The 21517-nt window shown below is 39.4% G+C and overlaps 1 non-coding gene and 1 pseudogene across 1 annotated transcript; one reads left to right on the top strand and one right to left on the bottom strand.

Moving 5' to 3' along the window:
* Positions 1-21517, bottom strand: part of LOC122906946 — a 441004-nt pseudogene that overhangs the window by 395537 nt on the left and 23950 nt on the right.
* Positions 3828-3968, top strand: LOC122907990. Its single transcript, XR_006384817.1, has one exon. It is a non-coding gene; the product is annotated as a U4 spliceosomal RNA (small nuclear RNA).

The following is a 21517-nucleotide window of genomic DNA, read 5'->3' as shown; positions in this document are numbered from 1 at the left end:
CACTGGAGAAAACACAAAACATTCCCCACCACCACCAAAAAAGACAGCCCTTACGTCCATGACAAAATTCACTCTAGTTTTTCCTAAAAAATTACTTGCTAAAGATAAAATTACATATACTTAAGAATAAAGAGAAATAAGAATGTAAGGCAAACACAAGTGACACAAATAAGAGTTCTAGGTAACACTAGAATGGTATAAGGTAACTGATTCCAGAGAATAATAAAGAGTTTTCTATCAAGGATGCCAAATTCGCCTTCAAAATGGAATGAATCCTAAGGCAGGCAAGGCTTATGCAAATTCGTTATCCTTTCTTGTCACTAATATGCTCCTTGAAAACAAAGTGAATTTTAATAGGTTTACATTTTACCTCTCACCCTGTCCCACTTTGCTCTGTAAACAGAGATCAACTTCCAGGATGGCCCCTGCTGCTTTAAAGCCAATGATGATCTTTGTAGGATCCTAATTGCTGAGTGATTAAAATAAAAACTTTGCAAAACTGAACTTATCTTTAATAAGGTGGATACCTGTACTCACTAGCCAAAAACAAAACAAAATTCAACCACAAAACGTGACTTTTCCCATTCTGCCTCACCTGCTGGAATTGACGTCAGAGCAGACGAAAGAGTGAGACCACTCGCTGAGGTAGAAGGAATAGGAAGAGCAAACGGTGTGGCAGATGCGGCAGGTTTACTGAATCCTAAACTGAAATCTGTGGTAGACGCAGATGTAGTAGCTGGTGTTCCTGTGTCAAACAAACAAACAAATCCTATTTTACCAGAACTGTATATGGAATACACTGGTTTCAATCAGGATCCCTAAAAGTTCGTGACCCTACTTTTGTAGCTAGAAGGATACGTGGGTAGGTATGAAAAAGGAAAATATAGAAGTTGGAACCAAATCATGGTGAATAGTTAAAAGAGGATGCTATGATCTTAGGAAAAGCAAGAAAAAGCCCCATCAATGTGGTCATATTGAAATCCAATTTCAGTTCTACCCCTGGATTTACCTAAAACAGCACTTACCCTTCCTTTGCTCTATACTCAAAAGAAAAATATTCCTCCCCTCCAAGGCTATTTATACCACCATTCTCTATGGTTTCCTCTTCCTTTACTTCTGTCAACTCTGGCTACTCCTTCCAGTCAGTTTTTGTCCATCTCCTTCCTCTGTTCAGTTCTTAAATGATACTGTCTATGGCTCCAGGCCTGCTCCCATACTTCCCAGCTACCGAATCTCAGCTAGGGGAACACGGGTCTAAATTAACACCTACCAGAGTCTCCACTGGTTTTGCTCTACTGGGATGTCCCTTAACTTTGCACCTCTACGCCTCCCTACACAAAACATTTCCTAAACCACCTGCCATGGTCCACTCAGTTGCTCAAGCCAGAAACCATAATCAACCCTGACATCCCTTCTCTCTCCTACATTCTACTAGCCATGAATCCTGCTGATTCTACTGCAGAAATAGCTCTGGATTACAAGCATCCTCAAAACCCTTAGCTCAGGTCATCTTCCTCTCAAGAACAATTATAACCTCTTAATTTGTTTCTGTGCTATCAGTCCTTCTAAACTTTAATCTATTCTTGGAATTATTTCAGTTACTTGAAAAAGAAGAGAGAACACCAACAAAAAATAATACCCTGGTGATTCTCTCTGCCTGAAGGCTCTTATGAGCTCTATACTATCTCTACACTAGAGTCAAAAAGCGTGGCACACAACCACCTTTCCTATCTACTTCCAATCTGCTCTTCACACCCCCTTTCTCCCTACCATTCCCACTTCTGAATCCTAAATTCTAACCAAGTACTTTTCCTACTTCCCTGAATCCCCTTATGAATGGGCTGTTGCACGTCTCCATCAGGAATGATGGTTCCTGCCCCCAAAATAAACTTCTACTCTTATCTTCCTCTACTTCCCTTGGTGCCTTTCATACATGTTAGGGCACTTATCAGGTCATACAAGAACATGTTACTATACCTGCCAGTCACCTTCACCTCATCACCCACTGAATGCCTTACTCATACTCATGCTCATGCTCTTGACATCATTAGTACCACCTGCACCACCAGTAGCATCACCACACCAACAGCTAATAAGAAATGTTCAAAGCATTATGTATACCCCAAGGTCACGGAGTTAGGAAGTAGTAGCTGCTCAAAACTATTAAATGAGGAAATACATAATGACCTGCATTTTGGTTTTCCCTAAAGGCACTGAGAGAAGCAGCTGCCAGAAATTAAACTTCTGGATTGCCCTTACCACAACCAGAAATTCCTGCCAGAGTACGGTGCTTTGAAATCCTGTATGGGTTCTAAAATCTCAGAAAAGAAGAGAATCCAACTGCTTGCCCCGAAGCCAATCCTGTCCAAAACTGGTAGTGATCAGATGCGTTACACTTTCTGCTGGTAACAGGTGAGTAGCATCCAAATGAACAAAGTCCACCAATCTTTAGTTTACTTCAAATGTTAATTAAATTAATACATTTAACTTTAACTGAGTTTCCTCACTGTCCTTTCATTCATTCATTTCCTTTGACATTATTAACTGTCATCCTACTTACTCACATTCCCTTTGGCATATCTCTACAGAGAACCATGGCGTTTTTGAGCTGGAAAGAAATCCAAAACTTTTCAGTCCTACCCTTGTTTTACAGATAAGAAAAGCTGCCAGATACTACATGACTACCTAAGACCTCACAATGATTTGGAGGTACAATCAGGGTTTAATTCTAAGACTTCTGGTCTATAGTTTGTTGCTTTTTTTTTTTTTCACTAAAAGGGTTCAAATGACTATAAAAATACAATGTAAAATAAACCTCCAGAAAAAAAAACCATTTCTGTATTTAAAGGTTTTTTTCTGAATTAAAAAGTCATTGACTTTTTAAAAAAATCCAGTACTGAAAGGCTGTATAATGAGTCAGTGTCTGTGATCTATTAGGTTCTTTACATGCTTCCTTCTACACCCCAGCTCTGTGAGATAATAAGAAAGAAAAGAGAAGAAAACCACAGATCTGGGATCTTTCCTCAAAAATTCTTACCCAGAGTTAATCCTGTAGTTATAGTTGTTGCTATTCCTGGGGACAAAAAGAGAAATAAAATTTAATCATCAATGGCAGATGACATTTTGGGGGGTTTATTACAAGGGCAAGACTTAGAGTCATCCTCAGGATATGATAAACAACAACCAGTATCTTCTACCATAACCGCTAATAGAAACATTCTTCCTATAGCACTGGTTTTCATATTACAGGCTATATATAATTATATAGGGAATAAGATTTATAAATGCAAACAACTACTGCTTATAACAACATTAGGCAAGGAGAAAAAAAGCTACTCTAAGCAAACACTGGCACACAAAGTCGTTTCAGGGAGCTCACTGGAGGCTCCCACATTCCCGCAGTTCTTACATTTTCTATGTGTGGCTGTGAAAAGTTGCAATCAAAGCTGGAATGTCAATGCATAAAGTGGTAACAGAGACCAAGAGGCCCTGAGGGTACAGAATAAGGAATGTCTAAAGAAATGAGCTTCTTACATGGTAGCATTACTGAAACATATTTTTAATAACCAAATATCTTTAAGTGTTAAAAAACAGATTTTTATTATTGAAATGTCTGCCAGAAACCTTGACCTCTTGCCCTTTTTCCATCAAAACAACTGTTTTAATAATATAAAAACTTAAAACGTCTCTTAGGAAGGTAAATTATAATGTTATAGCAAGAAAGGATGCTGACTGCCCCACATATGCTAAATTAAATTAACGTCCAAATTGGTAAACTTGACTTATCTTCAGTAAAGTGAAACATTGCATTATATACGCTAATGTAAAGCTTTGCGCAGTGGCAGTATCGTAGCCAATGAGGTTTATCCGAGGCGTGATTATTGCTAATATACTCTAATGTAAAAATTAAATTAATTCTTTATATTTAAAGAGGTAGATCTTCTTTGTGTCAAGAGAAAAGAGATCTTGGGATGAGATCTTGGGATGCCTGCGTGGCTCAGTTGGTTATCAAGCGGCTGCCTTCAGCTCAGATCTTGATCCCAGGGTCCTGGGATCAAGTTCGGCAATGGGCTCCTTGCTCGGTGAGGAGCCTGCCTCTCCCTCTGCCTCCTGCTCCCCCTGCTTATTCTCGCTCTCTCTGATGAATAAATAAAATCTTTCTTTAAAAAATCTCATTTCTTTACATTTATTTCTCTTTTTTTTTTAAGATTTATTTATTTCTGAGAAAGAGCTTGGGGGAGGGGGGTGCAGTATGCAACAGGAGGATAGGGAAAGAGAGAGAGAATCTCAAGCAGACTCCCCAAGGAGCTTCAAGCCCAAAGAAGATCTCATTCTACAAGTATGAGAACATGACCCGAGTGGAAATCAAGAGTTAGACCCTTAACCAACTGAGCCATCCAAGAACCCCTAAATGTGTGTTTTCCTTTACACTAGAATAGATCATAACCAATGTTAGGCCTATCACTGGCCCTTAATTCCACATCCCTATATATTTTTTCATCTTAATATTTACCATTTGTTCGGACTGACACAAATGACAATCCCTATAAAGGGAAGAGATATAAACCAGAACCTTAAAAAGAATATCCCATACCTACTCCCTGAAATGTGACAATCCTCCTTATCTGTCTTTGTTCCTCCCAGAGTGAACCCAGTGGTAGGTTTCGATCCAAAGAGCCCGGTTCCAAAACCACCTGAAGGAGCAGATGTCGTTGCAGGAGTTGCAGTGCTTCCAAGAGTTCCAAAAGTGAGCCCCACTGAAGGGTTGCTTATTTATAAAAAACACAAAATAAAGTCTACTAGAGCCAGTATTTCCTTAAGAAAAATAAAAATTAACTCTTCAAGGTTAAACACCTTCTTTCTTTTCACATATTCAATATATTGCCATAGAATACAAAAAGAACTAACAATTTATTTTTAACCAATTAAATTCAAATATTCTCCTGTTCTCTTTAAAAATAAGTCACATACAAAAGATTTCAGATCCCAGGAAATCATAAACAGTATCACATATTCTCCTTTTCTAAGTTTTATTGACAGTTAGCATATTTTTAAATGGCCACAGAGAAATCCTATGAATGTGGATCTTTTTCCTCTTGAATGACTCACGTATAGTTCACATTTCTAAATACATTTGTTCTTTCCCAACTACTAAATAAAGAAAAATAAAACATACTCAGAAAAGTTATTTTAAGTGATCTTTGCCACCCCTCTGTTGCTTTATCACCATATTCATGGATTTAGGCAGGGACAGGGGGATACAGTTACTTTTCTTGTCACCAAAACAGCATCAAGAACTGGGGTAGGGGTGAGAAGAGGAAAAGGACTAAACATAACCTGGCAAGAGTAAAATACAAAGTAAAATTACCCTCTATCCAGATTATGTGTTCGTAAGCAGAAATTCTCTTCAGAGTTTCTGAAAGCTTAAAAAGAACAGCTGGTAATAGCAAGTGATGTGAACAAAGTTCACAACTTACAACTGTTCTTATCAAAACTCGGGGGCTCATATTTGCTATCTATAGTGGGAGAACAAATTATTAAAATAAACAAAATGTCTTGACAACCTGACACTCCAAAAAATTGTACAGGAGAGTTCAAAGAGATTGTAACACATAACATAATGGGAGCTCCCATTCATCCTATATAGGGATCTTTATTCTGTCTTGCCTGCCCTTCCAAACAGACATAATCACAAGAGAAGTCAAGGTCAGTTTTAAGAAGCTTACGTCTGGGACACTGCAATTTAAGGAGGTAGCGGTGTTATGGCTGGGTTCCAGTACCAGCTCTCCAGTGTCCTGGGACTTGTGTGACATAACTTAGCCTTCCTGATCCTCTGTTTCCTCATATGCAAAATGTTAATAACTGTGCCCACTTAACAGATATTTTGCAAAAGATTAAGAGATTATGCATGGTGAATTAACTTCACTTAATAAATGTTATTACTGTCATCATTAGGAACTTAATAAATTCAACTGAACACATTTTATACAATGTATTACACCAGCCAATCACTGTGAGGGGAACAGAACTTGAAACCTGTCATCAACACTGCGTAGGGGGGGCAAAAAAAAAAAAAAAAGGGAGCGGACCCTGTGTCTTAGTTTATCATAGATTTTAAAATGATCTCTAGGAACATAGGTATGGGAAGTACAGAAGGTTGGCAAAACAGGGTTGCAAGGTCTCACCAACAAAGCACAAAACATTGAACACTTAATCAACTGAGCTAAAAAGGTATTTTAATAAATGTTACTGGCAAACTTTGAAGACCTCAAATTAAGGAAATGGTTATTATGCTCTCCTCCCCCCCAAATAATTCAGTGATCCCATTTGGTTTTACTGCTATTCCATAAATATATAAAGATGCACAATGAAATTATGTATTTTTATTTTTTCTGAAATTATGTATTTTTAGACAAAATATTTAAAATTTCTTGATAACTTAAGATAACTGAAGACACAAGGCACTGTTTCATAATTAAATGTGAATACATTACCAAAGAAATACATCAAAGTGGTATCTTCTTACTCAAGAAAGCAAAAGACAAATTTCTCTGCAGGAGAGAAATTTCTTTAAAAGCTACCCCAAACAGGACCAAGTTTTGCCTCACCCCACTATTATTTGCCAATGGCTCATTAGAATGTGTTACAGTTGACTCCAACAGGTCAGGAATATTGTTTTAACTTCTCCAGCATGCCCTAATGTGGACTTAAAAAGTAACATTTAGGGAGCCCTTACCAAGTGCCAGATATGATGTTAAGTACTTTACTCATCAGCAACTGTGTTGCAGATGTGGGAAATGATGTTAAGTACTTTACTCATCAGCAACTCTGTTCCCAATGTGGGAACAGGCTTGGAGAGTAACTTCCCTAAAACGATTTACCTAAAGAGACCAAATCAGGACGCCTGGGTGGCTCAGTGGGTTAAGCCACTGCCTTCGGCTCAGGTCATGATCTCAGGGTCCTGGGATCTAGTCCCACATCGGGCTCTCTGCTCTGCAGGGAGCCTGCTTCCTCCTCTCTCTCTCTGCCTGCCTCTCTGGCTACTTGTAATCTCTCTCTGTCAAATAAATAAATAAAATCTTAGGAAAAAAAAAAAAAAGCCTCTGCCTTCGGCTCAGGTCATGAACCCAGTGTCATGGGATCCAGTCCCCCACCGGGCTCTCTGCTCAGCAGGGAGTCTGCTTCCTCCTCTCTCTCTGCCTGCCTCTCTGCCTACTTGTCATCTCTGTCTGTCAAATAAATAAATAAAAATCTTAAAAAAAAAAAAAAAAGACCAAATCATCAGATGGCACTAGGGGAAGTCAGGTTTCCAAACCAGTACTTCACCAGACAAATGTTAAGACAGTGTCTCCCTTTCATTCATTTATCCAAGCCCTTCTAAAGTTTCTTTCTTTCTTTCCTTCTTTTTTAAGTAATCTCTCCACTCAGTGTGGGGCTTTCACCATCTCAAGATCAAGAGTCATGCTGTTCTGACTGAACCAACCAAGGGCCCTTTATCTAGGCCCTTCTAAAGACTGTGTCCATGTTTCTAGCTGATCACTGTAATTCTTTTACTCAGTAATTCAACAAATATTTATTAAAGCCCTCTTCCTGTGCCAGGAACCGTCACAGGGACAGAGGATGGAGTGGTAAATTTAAGACTCAGATCCTGTCTTCAGGAAGTTTCTAATCAGTGAAAGAAAGGGATTTATCAAACATTCATTATTCAAAAAATGTGTAGAGCTCCACTGTCTACTGGGGATAAAAAAGTATGAAAAGGTCTTTGCTTCGTGGAGCTTCCATTCTACTGCTGGGATCAGAAAATAAGTCAACAAAAAATGTAAGGAACTGATTACAACTGTGATAAGTGCTATGTTACAGGGTACGATAAAGATGGAAACCTCCTCTACACTGGCAGATCTAAAAAGTCCTCTCTGGAGATGCCAACATTTGAGTCCCAAAAGTAGACACTAGCTTGGCATATGAGGAAGGAGGTGTGAGGGGAATTCTAATGAGAGGGAAATGCCCGCAACCAGGAAAGGGTTTGGCCAAGCCTACCTGAGGAACTGAGAAGATGCCAAAGTTGATACAGCACTATTTTTCAAAATAAGATTAGCAGTCATCAGGAGTATAAAATCAACTCAGCAGATCATAACTGGCATCTTAAAAAATGAAATGGAAAGAAAAGAAAATATCAAAGTGCATCACATAAATTAAGGGGAAGTATCTTTCTTTGAAACTTTGTTTCAGTTATTTCTTTGCCTGTACCTGAAATGAAATAATTCCTTTCCCAGTGAGTCTGTATTACTGAATTGGAACAAACTGAAATGAGGAGATGGGCTCAGGATGAATCTGACGAGGTTCCAGATTATTTGCTTGTGGATCATGGTAAGATTTATTTTTACTTCATTCCAAGGATAATGAAAATCATTAAAGTCAGGCAATGGGAATTTTAAAAATGACTCTCACTATACCTTGTTAAAAAAGATTGACATCAAAGTATATTTTTGACACAGCAATTGCGATTCCATTGAACTAATCTAAGTAGGGGATGATAGGAATAGTTTTCGCCAAATAGGAGAAGGGTTACTGGTTGAAAACCTGGAAGAAAGAGCCAGTACCCTTAGTTATTTCACCATCTAAAACAGAGTCCATTATATGGGACTGTGTTCGATAAATATTTGTTCCATGAATGACAAGAGCTTGCAACAGGGCAGTGGCACTGGAAGTGAAGCAAATGGAAACTAGGTAATTAAAATTAGCAGGCCTTGCTGATTAAGGGTGCAGAGAGAAAAGGAGGTTTTAAGGGAAATTCCCAGACTTTTTCCTTGACTATGTAGTCTGTACCTCCCCCCTCTTCTTGGTAAATTATATTTTTTATGTTTTTTAAAAGATTTTATTTAATATTTGACAGAGAGAGAGAGTTCTCAAGTAGGCAGAGAAGAGGGGTGAGGGGGGGTAGGCCCCTTGCTAAGCAAAGAGCCCCATGCGGAGCTCAACCCCAGAATCCTGGGATCATGACCTGAGCTGAAGGCAGAGGCTTAACCCACTGAGCCACCCAGGTGCCCCTGTACCTCCCCTTTTTAATATAAGGAAGATACTTTTGGCTTTTTACTCTACAATGACATCCCTCAAGCTTCAGGAAATACCTTGTAACATTTTCTATGCACACTTCTTGAGGTAATGAACTCCTCCCCTTTTACCTTAAAAAGACTGAGTTCTAAAAATTAAATCTCTCACCATGAAAATGACCTTTGACTATTATTAATGTCTCTTTCTAAACCTCTGCTGGCTGTATTTCATCATCGCCTGAAGCGGTGGTTTAGCAGGTTGCACAAAAAGGATAAATATGCTACCTACATTTTTCAGTGTAACTAGAAGACAATGTGAGTCATTCCACCATAACACTCACGTATACTAATACGCACAATGCTGAAAATTACCACCAAGAAATGCTGCAACACGTATTTAAAACAAAAAACTACAGTAACAAAGGACAGGGTTCCATGAGGTACCAAGTGGTGAGCTCGTTTAAAATACCACGAAATTATTAAAGCAGTGGAATGTCCAAAACTGTGAATCCTGCAATGAATTCTGAATATCAGCGATAAAACTCTAATTGTCCCCCTTAAAATTTTTCTATTGTCTTTTTCTGAAACCCCAGAATGACATACAATGTCTCATTCATTCTGTGCCTCAGACTGCCGCACTGTTAGGGCTCAGCGTGAAATCCCAGGCCCTTTCCCCCAGCTAGATCCCACTGGACAGAGACACTGGGTGAACCACTTGGAATCTGGGGACCTCACAACCCTATGAGCATCCTCCCGACCAGGCCCCCAAATGGCAGGACAATGAGGCTGGCGCTGCGCAAGTCTGTCTTTCTTTTTCCCAGACCCACTAGAAAGGAACCCAGCGCGAAGGGAGAGGGACGGGCCCACCCACGGGAGTCTCACGGAGAGGACCCGGGCGGGGAAGGCGCAGAAGCGCAGTTACCTAGATGCCCCCGTCCTGAAGGTGAAACCGCCGCCTGCGCCGGTCCCGCCGGGGGCTACGGTGGTGGAGCCCAGCGTGCCGGTCCCGAAGGAGAATCCTGTGGACATGGCTGTCGGGGAACAGCGCTGAAAGGAAGCTGCAGGGGGTTCTGGACGTTCCTCTCTCCTCAAAGCCAAGGCGGGCCAGGAAGCATGGCTCTTGCCCACCAGTGACCAGCATTGCTCTGACGCCTCCTTGCTACCTACCAGAGGAACTGCCAAGTGGAAAGGCTAAGTACAGAAACAAGCACAATATAGTGCGGAATTTAAGAGTTCCAAGAGCAACCCCTAAACATAAGAAAAATGTAGATTTAAGTAGAAGGTCCCCTCTTGTAGAAGCATCAGGAGAAGCTTCATGTCTGGTGCATTTGAGGTGTTGTCATCATAATGTGGGTCTTTATTCAGAGATTGTTACATTACTCCTGCAAATGGTTTTCCTACTTGTGATTTCTTCCAGTAAAATTCATCCCATAAGCAACCACCAGATTTGCTCTCCTAAAATACAATTCTCACCACTGCACTGCCTTGATGAAACACCCAGTGGCCCTTTAGGCTAGCATTCGTCCTCCATGAGACATATCTAAGCGCAAGCCTCACAATTCCTCTTATTGCAGCACTTTCTCTAGTGTTGAGGTTGGGCATTGCTGCCTCCTGTGGACTGAATCCTGTCCCTCTAAAATTCCAGTGTTAAAGCCTTAACCTCCAATGTGATGGTGTTTGAAAATAGGGCCTGTGGAAGGTATTAGGCTTAGATGAGGTCAAGGGTGGGGCCCTCATGATGAGATTAATTCCCTCAGAAGAAGAAACATTAGAGACCTCTATTTCTCCATTTCTTGAGGATACAGCTAAAAGGCAGCCTTCTTAGGCAAGAGGAGAGCTGATGGGCACCTTGATCTTGAACTTCTTAACCTTCAAAACTGCAAGAAATTTCGGTTGCCACCCAGACTGTAGTATTTTGTTATGGCAGCCTGAGCACTTACACATTACCTCTGTATGTGTTTAATTAAAAAACCTAAATAGCATTTTAGATATTATGGACATCACCATAAGAATAATTAAAAAGTGATGTATTTCAACTGTAATTTAAAGAAAAATTTCATAGTGACTGAACGGGAGGAGGAAAGAATGAAATATCGAGGGTTTTAGAGCTTCAGTGATCTAGAAAATGCTATTATCAGTGATAACTTGTAAGACGTTTAATAAGAGGACTATGAGAAAAAATGTAGGGTATTTTGACTGGACAAAAAAAGATCCAGATGATTTTTGGAGGAAGATAGAATGTGGCTCCCTACATCTTTTAATTCCATTGTGTATTCTTTCCAAAACTTTTGAAGACTATCAACATAAAATTAGTAAGTTCAAAATGCTTGGCCTGGGAGTACCTGGGTGGCTCAGTCAGTTAAGTGTCTGCCTTCCACTCAGGTCACGATCCCAGGGTTCTGGGATGGAGCCCAGAACCAGCCTCCTTGCTCAGCAGGGAGCCTACTTCTCACTCTCCCTCTGCCTGCTGCTCCCCATGCTTGTGCTCTCTCTCACAATCTCTCTGTCAAATAAATAAATAAATAAAATCTTTTAAAAAAATGCATGGCACACACAGTTTAAATGTTGATTAATAAAACATGTAAGGTTAGCTGGAAGGAAAGTGCATGTAAAAATGTAGTAGGGACTAATATATATTCATAATAAAAGAAACTGATGTGGGCCATATAGGAATTAACTTCTCAATCATTCTGTAAATCTTAAACAGTTTTAAAAATAAGTTTATAAGGGGCACCTGGGTGGCTTAGTTGGTAGAGCATGCAACTCTTGATTCTCAGGATTGTGAATTCAAGCCCAGGTTGGGTGTGAAGTCTACTTTGAAAAAGCTAAATGAATAAAATATAAGTTTATAAAAGAAAGTGAGAAATTTGAGTTAGATAAAAGTTTGAGTTTGGGGGGAGCCATTCAAATTGATAAAGTATTCCTTGAACTTTATAAAAGTTTTCGTATGGCATTTTTGTCTTGTATCTGGCAGAGTAGTTTAAATTATGCAGACGTAACCCCTGAGCTGCTACAGAGAGGAGGGCTGCAGGGATGGAAAGCAGACTACTTAATGAACAGCAGTATTACAGTCTATAACATGGCTCTAGATACACCGAGTGTGAGACTGGACCTCAAAGACCTTTTCTCATATAACTTCTTCTCCTTGTCATATTAGCAAAAAGAAAACACTTTACCTCCTTTATTCTAGAACTAGAACTCCAAAGAAAGCAGTTTTTATAAGCCAGTAATGTAGTTATTAAATGGAAAGCTTGATGTAAAATGTCCATGTAAATTTCATGCCTATTTAAGCCTGAAATCTATGCATCCAGGCAAAACCATGCAGCACAGGCATTTGGCTTAACTGTCCTTATTTAGAATAACACATTCTATTCCAAAGGATGTTTCACATATTCCTCTTTGACATTGGGGGACCTGAATCATATATCAATTCTATGGGAATTACCACTTTCTAAGGATGAAGCAAATGATTCAGATTCTAAATTATGTACCAAACCACATTCCTTCCCTTTGTTTTTTTTATATTATGTGAATCATGCTAAGAAAACCATCTTTTGCAGATTTACTGGCTGTATGGTGATGTTGCTAATGTCAGAATCAAACTGAATTATCCAAAAGGCAATAGCATTGTAAAAAAAAAATTAATTTCAACTTGCATGAAAATGGCTAAAGAAGCTTGTTTCTGTGGTATGCTCAGATCAGGATAACTCTGAGAAGCATCATTTGAGAAGTTCTAACATAGAAAAGAAGCTGGAATCTTAAGTCTATTTCAGTGGCTCTGCAATATATATGGTCTGATCCTCTGAAATAACCAAGAAAGAAATTATGATTTAAAGCTTATATATAATCAGTGGACCTCTGTCTTGAATTTATTCCTGGGGCTCTATTGACTTTAAAGTTTTATATAGTGTCCTAACTGTTTATAAAAATCCTATTTAAGTTTTAAAAGATCCAACAACAACAAAATTTATAGAAAGATAGGTCAATAGTCAAAATGCGACAAAATGTTAATAACTGTGTTCATTGTACTGCTCTCTCAACTTCCCTATAGGTTTGAAATTTTTCATACTAAAAAATTAGAGCCTAAATCTAAAACAGAAGTTTTCAAGAATAGATCTAATAATGATCTGTTTCCTGATAAAATTTTCACTCATCACCCAAGAAATGAAAAAAAAATGAAAAGAAAAGCAATACAGGGAGTCTTACATGAAGCTAATTTTATTTATTTCTTTTTAAATTTTTTTTTTTTAGTAATCTCTACATCCAACGTGGAGTTCAAAATCACACCCCTGGCACCTGGGGTGGCTCAGTGGGTTAAGCCTCTGCCTTTGGCTCAGGTCATGATCTCAGGGTCCTGGGATCAAACCTCAAAATGGGCTCTCTGCTCAGCAGGGAGCCTGCTTTCCCCTCTCTCTCTGCCTGCCTCTCTGCCTACTTGTGATCTCTCTCTCTCTCTCTGTCAAATAAACAAACCAAAACAAAGTCACAGCCCCATGATCAAGAGTCACATGCTCTATCAACTGAACTAGCCAGGCATCCCAAAGCTAATTATATTTAAAGTGTGGTCATTTGGTTTGAAATTATGTCCTTCCTATTGGTGAGTGTGGATGATGGGACATGAAAAGGTTGCTTTCTTATTTTTTTTTAAAGATTTTATTTATTTATTTGAGAGAGAGACAGTGAGAGAGAGCATGAGCAAGGACAAGGTCAGAGGGAGAAGCAGACTCCACATGGAGCTGGGAGCCCGATGCGGGACCCGATCCCAGGACTCTGGGATCATGACCTGAGCCAAACGCAATCGTCCAACCAACTGAGCCACCCAGGCGTCCCGAAAAGGTTGCTTTCATGAGCTGATAATGATAATGTATAAGAATAAAACCAGGAAAAGAAACTTGGCAATGTCGGCATAACATAAATATGGGGAACTCTCTCGTTGCCATTCATTTTCATGCTTCCCTTTTTCCTTAAAAAAAATCCCGGTTTTGTGGGAAACATTTACCTGTGGCCAATTGGGTGTATGTGGGAAACTTGAAATAAGACTCACCTCATGAATGAATACGACTCATTTAAAGGAGTAGCTGCCATGCATCCCTTTTGCCATTGTCCTCCTTCTTGCCTGCTGCCTGGTACTTACACATGTGGCTGGGTCTCAACAGCCATCTTGGTCTGTGAGAAACTTAAGAATGAAAGTTATATGCTAAGAGGGTGTAGCAGAAAAATAGTATAATTGAGTCATATCAGTCATGATTTGTCTACCTTCAGACTTCTTTTATTTTTTAAGATTTTATTTATTTAGGGGCGCCTGGGTGGCTCAGTGGGTTAATGCCTCTGCCTTCGGCTCAGGTCATGATCCCAGGGTCCTGGGATCCTGCCCTGCATCGGGCTCTCTGCTCAGCAGGGAGCTGGCTTCCTCCTCTCTCTCTCTCTGCCTGCCTCTCTGCCTACTTGTGATCTCCGTCTGTCAAATAAATAAATGAAATCTTAAAAAAAGAAAAAGATTTCGGAAAAAAAATTTATTTGAGAGAGAGAGATTGCTCAATCAGGGGGAGGGACAGAGAGAGAGGAGAAACAGACTCTGCCACTGGTCAGGAAGCCTGACATGGAGCTCCATCCCAGGATCCTGGGATCACAATCGAACTGAAGGCAGATGCTCAGCCAACTAAGTCACCCACTTCCCCCTTCAGACTTCTTTTAAATGAAAGAAAAAAAAAACCAACTTCCGTGTTAAGTTATCATAGCTGGGTCTCTATTATTCATAGCTAAACTTAATATACCAGTTTAAGTAGGAACCCACACTAAAAGATAAATTTTGTATGTGTTACTGAAGAAACAGGAAATAGCCATGATGAACCAAGGTCCAGATTATCTATAGGATCACTATACAGTGATAAAGGCAAAAACAAAATATCCTGTTATCTAATTTTATTCTGCTAGCAGTGAGCACACTTGAGTTCTAGTCTCAAAAACATAGGAGCCAAAGAGGGAGAATGTATCTGCATTTATTGTTCTCACATTTTAACGAAACAATTCATGGTACCTGATGGACTCAGTATCCACTGTCATGGAGCAGAAATACATTCATAAGACTATTCCATAGCATGCACAAAATTTCCCTCAATTCTCTTTGACCAGTTTTCCCACTGCTTGATTAGACCTCTTTTGATTACAAGGAATAGAAATCCTCTAAAAGTAGTTTAAGCACAACTGTGTATACATGTGCAGGGAGATGTGGGAAGACAGAGTTACTGGTAGGTCTTGTTATTGAGACATGGGAGACAGACTTGGAATACAAAGAAGTTTCAAGTGAATCTAGAAGAAAAGTTGTCGTGGCCAGCATGACAAATCGACCAGGAACGTGAGGGTAAGAGGATGAAGAAAAGAACTTGAGAAGCAGAGAGATGGGGGCAGGAGGAGCGCTGAGGAGGATGACCAACAGTGCTAAGTTACTCAAAGCATTAAGACCATATATATAGTGATAATAGGAGAAGCAATACATCTCTGTCTAGTTAAACAACCACGAGTTCCCATAAGAAGTTTCACAATGAACTATAAGCAGACTTTGTGACGCCAAATGGCTGATGCCAGTGCAATTGTTCTGTATTGATACAGCAAGCCTGAAAGTAATTTATGGGCTGTACTAGGGCAGCAAGGACCAGCCACGAACTTATGACCCCAACCGAATTGTTCTCATTTGTTTAGCAAGCATATGGGAAGTCAGGTAGGCGAGCGCATAACACATAGCACAGACCCTTTCTCAATGCTACTCGATTTTATCAACCTAAGCCTTTTGTTTGGCTATTCAGCCTTTAAAGGAGGCACAAGTCAGGGCCTGGTTTCGTCCTCATCTCAAGCCTTATTGTGGCCTCCCACAAAAAGGAATAGCCAGGCCTCAATATATATCAGAAAAACTGACAGCTAGACAGCTCATAAGAAATGAACAGGAGAGAGTTGCACTTATTTTGGAACTGAGAAGATCTGGAGGTCCCAGAAAATGGGGGAAGGATTAACTAACTGGTTGAGTGCCCAAGGGAAACAGAGGGGCATTCAGGCATCTGCCACACAAGAATCTGAGACCCAGCTCTCAAGAAGAGGCCAGTAAACAAATGGGGAGAAAGTGAAACAAATGTAGCAGAACAGATTTCCCCCCACCCTGTCCCTACCTGCAACCCCACTGTTATCAAACCGGGGAGGTATAGGGAAAAAGAGTCTTTGAATAGGATAGAGGGACAAATTTATATTTATGTTAAACTAAACTCTTGACTCCTAAAAATAAGTTCTTTCTAAAACTCAGAGTAATTGTACAAAGTTATTGAGAGGTAAAAGGAGAACTAACAAAACAGCCTTAAAGGGTAACTGTGAAGAAAAAGCGGCTGCCTGTTTCACCCCATAAGAACCAGTGTTCAGTGAAGGGATTTTGCAGAATACAGCACGACTGACCACTGTATCCACCAATGTTAATAACCAGTGTGAATGGACAGAAAGATCAGACATGGATACCACTTGGGCAAATCATCAATATTTACTCATCTAAAGGATTCAGAGAGAAAGTCACAACTTCAGGATACAGTGAAAAATGATGAGTAATCTTCTTTATGACAGAATGAGCAGCAAGCCAGCCTCTGAACTCTCAAATCCGGAGACAGTGAGAGTTATACTAATCTCTGGAACTATAATATTTCTCCCTCCAAGTATGAGACTGCGGCATATCGGCTAACTTGGCTACATGCACTTCGCTGGGCCAGGTGCACGTCCTCGCCCGCAGGTATAGAATACAGAGTGTGATCACTTGCATACAATGTACAGTCACTCCGATAAGAACAAATGTTTATTCCGTCACCCATTCTCCTCAAATGAACACAGCCTGATCCAAATAAATTCCTAGACTCAGAGCTGAAGAGGAAGAATGAGGATCAGCAAGTATGCAGACATCTCCAGGGATTCTGGGATGCATTCTTAAAACACACGTGCTCACACCTATTATTTATTGAGCATTCATTGAGGCCAGCCACTAAGCTTGAGCATTTCTCTTCATTACATCATTTAACTAACACAAATAACTCAGTGGAGAAGAGGATGGTAAGTACTACTACTTACCAATAAGTAAACCGAGAGTTAGAAAAATTAAATAAGTTTGCTAAACTCACACAGATAGTGAACAGCAGAAATGAGATTTGAATTTAGATAGCTTTGATTCCAGAAAGAATTCTGACTATAGATTTCATCTTCTGCAATAATATACCTAAAACTAAAAGTTAAGAAATGGAGTCAAATGAAATATTCTTATTCTTTCAATGACTTATGTTTTTTTAAGAAACAACCAAATAAAGAAATATAATTGCTCTTATGGTATCTCATTAGGTGGCAAAGAGTAAACATAATTATAAAAGCAACAACATTTGCTTTTAAAATATAAATGTTATCGCACATGAATCATAGTATCAGACAACTCTCACACATTTTGTAGGGGAAGTAAGTGTTTTAGTTTTTTTTTTTAAGAGCGTTCAAACAAGCATTAGGGAGAAAGGAATGCAGGAGATTCTGATTCCTCATTATTTCAAAGTGTCATGATTGTTTATTGAATGATTTATTGTGTTTGTTATTTTTGATGCAAAAAACTACCATCTTTAAATAAGAAAATGCCATTTCATTAAAGTCATCCAATAACAATAGTCACATCCCTATTGTAAGTTGTTTTTGTTGGCACACATAAGGAAAAATTTAGGTGTCCCCTAGTACTTGGGTGACAAAGGAAGTTATAACTACATGCAACAAAACAAAACTAATCAAAGAACTAACATCTAAGGACTCCACAGAAAGACAGTGTGGTGTCTAGACCATGACTTACAGGAACTTAGGTGGCCAAATGGCGTAGTTAAAGAAACAACAGGACCCTCAGAAGGAGACTTTTTCAGCAATAAAGCCTAAATTAGGGTTACTTGATACACCCCTATAATAATGAACCTTCAGGGCTGCCTCCAGAGGCTTCCCTGGCCCAGAAACACTACTATCTTGTCCTGCAGTTGATTCCTCCCAATAGGATTTACAGATCCATCAAGATTTTGGCTGAATGAGAATAGCCTATCCACACCATTTTTTCCCTTGCTCTGAATTCATGCTAACTAAGCAAACTTCTCCACTGTAAAGTGTTTGCATACCTTTATAGGAAGAGAGTATTTTGACCTCATTACTGTTTGCTTTAAAGTCTATTTCTCATGGTCAATGATTAAGTTAGTATTTTTATATTCTCCAGTCTAATTAACCCTAAAAAGCAGATCTCTTCTTGGTTGTCTGGTTTTCCTTTGGGTTAGCCTCAGTGGACTGACTCCTTCACTGGAAAGGTGAAGTTAAAGGTGAACCCACAACTGTTATAAGTGCCCTATTAACAGAAGTGATAAGCTGAAGACAGCAGGGAATATTTAATCTGATTAATTTTATTGTGCTCCCACTTTTTGAGAGAAAGGGAGGATTTAGGAACATTGTTGCGCATTGCAGTCCTCTTAAACTGGACCATATACTTGAAGAACATTAATAAGAAAACACATCTAAATGAATGAAACTCTTCTCCTTTCTGGTGTCTCTTTATTTCCCTTGAGTGAACCACCCCTTTGTAGTGACAGAGGAATTAGCGCTCTTTGTTTCTTGCAGTAATCGCCAGGGGTAGAGCTACTGACAAAGAAGCAAATGGCCTGGATCCTTTGGATTTCGTATGTGATGCCTGACTGGGCCTTCTACTCAGGCTCGGCTACTGTTGCTAACAAGACATCTGTTCCCAGAACCCCTTGTGCCCATTCAAATGCACAGTCCCTTTAACCCACTGAGCCACCCAGGCACCCCTCAAATGCACAATCCCTTTAAATAATGACACGGGGGATCCCCAACAAAACGTCTACCTCATCACTCTATAGCTTAGTTTGCCAATTGTCAAATTCTCCTACAAAGATTCTTTCTAATTAACATTGTATATCTTGAAAGGATGGTCAAAGATCATCAGATATTAGAGAACAATTGTGACAGGAAAGTCAGAAACCAAAACAACAAAACTAGAAGGCCTCTAGAAAGAATAGAGATAATTTGGGAAGCCAAAATGAATAAATAAATTAGTTTATTTATTGTACCGCATACCTAGCCATATGAGATCCACAAAATCAGAACTGGGTGCTACTTATTAGGACATTTCCCTGGCTGATGGTGAAGGGCAGTCCCAAAGATAGTATCTGTTTGGTAGGCCCAGAGAATAACTAGACCAGAGTGGAACAAGAGCAGAAGAGGTCCTAGAGATATCCAGGGACCTCTAGAAAGATGTCTCAAGAAAAAACAATGGAACTGAGAGATTATCTGCCAGAGTTAACCATGAGGAATAGTGGATCTAGTGTGAGACTAGTTAACACAAGAGTCAAAGAAGGCTAAGCAAATTACCCCAAGTGGCCATTGAGCCAGGACAAAATTTTGATTGTATAAGAAAGAAACTCTAAGTAGTGTACTTAATTTGGATTAACAGTGAGCAGTATATAAGAATAATAATGACAATATGAATGTACATTCGTTTAACGTGTTAAAACTCTAGGAGGACAAGGGGAAGGAGCAAGTATAAGTCTGTGAGCGGGTACCTATGTTGTAAGATAGTGAAATTCTGACCTTCACTGAAGGAAGTAAATGGAGATTATCTAAAACTGAGAAAAAAAAAAAAAAACAGGAAAGAGTCCCATAACTAAGTTACTTACACATATAGAAGTGAAAAAAAAAAAGAGGAAACAGGCAAAAATCAAAATGAGTGCTTTGGGGAAGTAGGAATAGCGATGAAGCATGAGATAACCAAATTTTGTTATAAGTTTTATGCTACTCTTGAACTTTTAAAGCATTGTATATTATTTTGGGAAAAAGTTCAAATTTCCTACTCCATAGTTTTTCCCAATTGTGAAAATATTGTACTTGCAGAAGAATGCACAAAGGGTACAAGTACTGTATAACTAGACACCCTCATCCCTAAACGACACATTGTAACCACCACTCACATCAAGAAACTGAGTGCTGCAAGAGACGTAGCAGTGACTTCGAGTGATTGACTTCCTCAATCACACTCCAGTGGTAACCATTATCCTAGCTATTGTAAGGATATATTCTCCACTTTTCTTTACAGTTTCAATACCTACATGCTCACCCCTAAACATAGTTGAGTATTGCCTATTTTTGAACTGTAATATAAATGGAATCATACCATATGCATCATTTTGTGCCTTGTATATTTTTCTGAAATTATTTTTTAAGTAGGCTCCACACCCCGCGTAGGGCCCAGAGTGGGGTTTGAACTCATAAACCTGAGATGAAGACCTGAGCTGAGATCAAGAATCAGATGCTTAACTGACTGAGCCACCCAGGTGCCCCTATGCCTTGCATCTTTTGCTTCACCTTATGTTTAAGTTTAATCCTTGTTATACGTAACTGAAGATTGTTCCTTTCCACTGCTGCATAGCATTCCATTTTATGACTATATCACCATATACCTATTTTATTGCTGCTATTGTTTACAGTTTTGGGCTATTAGAATGGGGTTGCTATAAACATTATACATGTATCTCATTGCATATGCTTACAATCCTCTAGAATCCACATTTAGGAGTGAGTTGATGGTTCCTAGGTTATGTATGTGTTCCACTGGATAAGAGGAAGATAAATTGTTCTTGAAAGGCTTTGTAACAAATTACACCCCAACAGCAACCATAGTCTGAGAGTCCATGCTGTTATACATCCTTGCCAAAACATTTAGTGTCAACGTTTTTGAATTTTCCTGATTAAAAATAAAGTTAGGGGCGCCTGGGTGGCTAAGTTGGTTGGACGACTGCCTTCGGCTCAGGTCATGATCCTGGAGTCCCGGGATCGAGTCCCACATCGGGCTCCCAGCTCCGTAGGGAGTCTGCTTCTCCCTCTGACCTTCTCCTCACTCATGTTCTCTCTCACTGTCTCTCTCTCAAATAAATAAATAAAATCTTTAAAAAAAATAAAATAAAAAAAAATAAAGTTAAATTCTTTCACCTATGCTTACTGAACTTTTGGCTGTCTTATTTTGTGAAGTGCTGTTTAATGTTTTTCCCATTTTTCTGTGGAGCCTCTGCCTTTTTCTAATTTATTTGTACAAATTATTTACATTTTCTTAATATGAATCCTTTGTATATTATATGTATTAAAACTGCCTTACACTCTGGGTGCCTGGGTGCCACAGTCGATTAAGCCTCAAACTCTTGATTTCAGCTCAGGTCATGATCTCAGGGTCCTGGGATCGAGCCCCACGGCTCTGTGCTTGGCACAGAGCCTGCTTGTCCCTCTCCCTCTGCTCCTTCCCCCTATGCTCTCTCTCTTTCTCAAATAAATAAAATAGTTTTTGTATTTTCAGTAGCCCTTTTCCTATTGTATTTATTTAATATCAGATCAGGTAATATCATATCATATCAGTAAACACAGAGGAAAAGAGC

The sequence above is a fragment of the Neovison vison genome, chromosome 5, assembly GCF_020171115.1.
Source record: "Neovison vison isolate M4711 chromosome 5, ASM_NN_V1, whole genome shotgun sequence".
NCBI classification, from domain to species: Eukaryota; Metazoa; Chordata; class Mammalia; order Carnivora; family Mustelidae; genus Neogale; species Neogale vison.
Note: the sequence above shows the minus strand (reverse complement) of the source record. Positions and strands in the feature narration are given on the sequence as shown.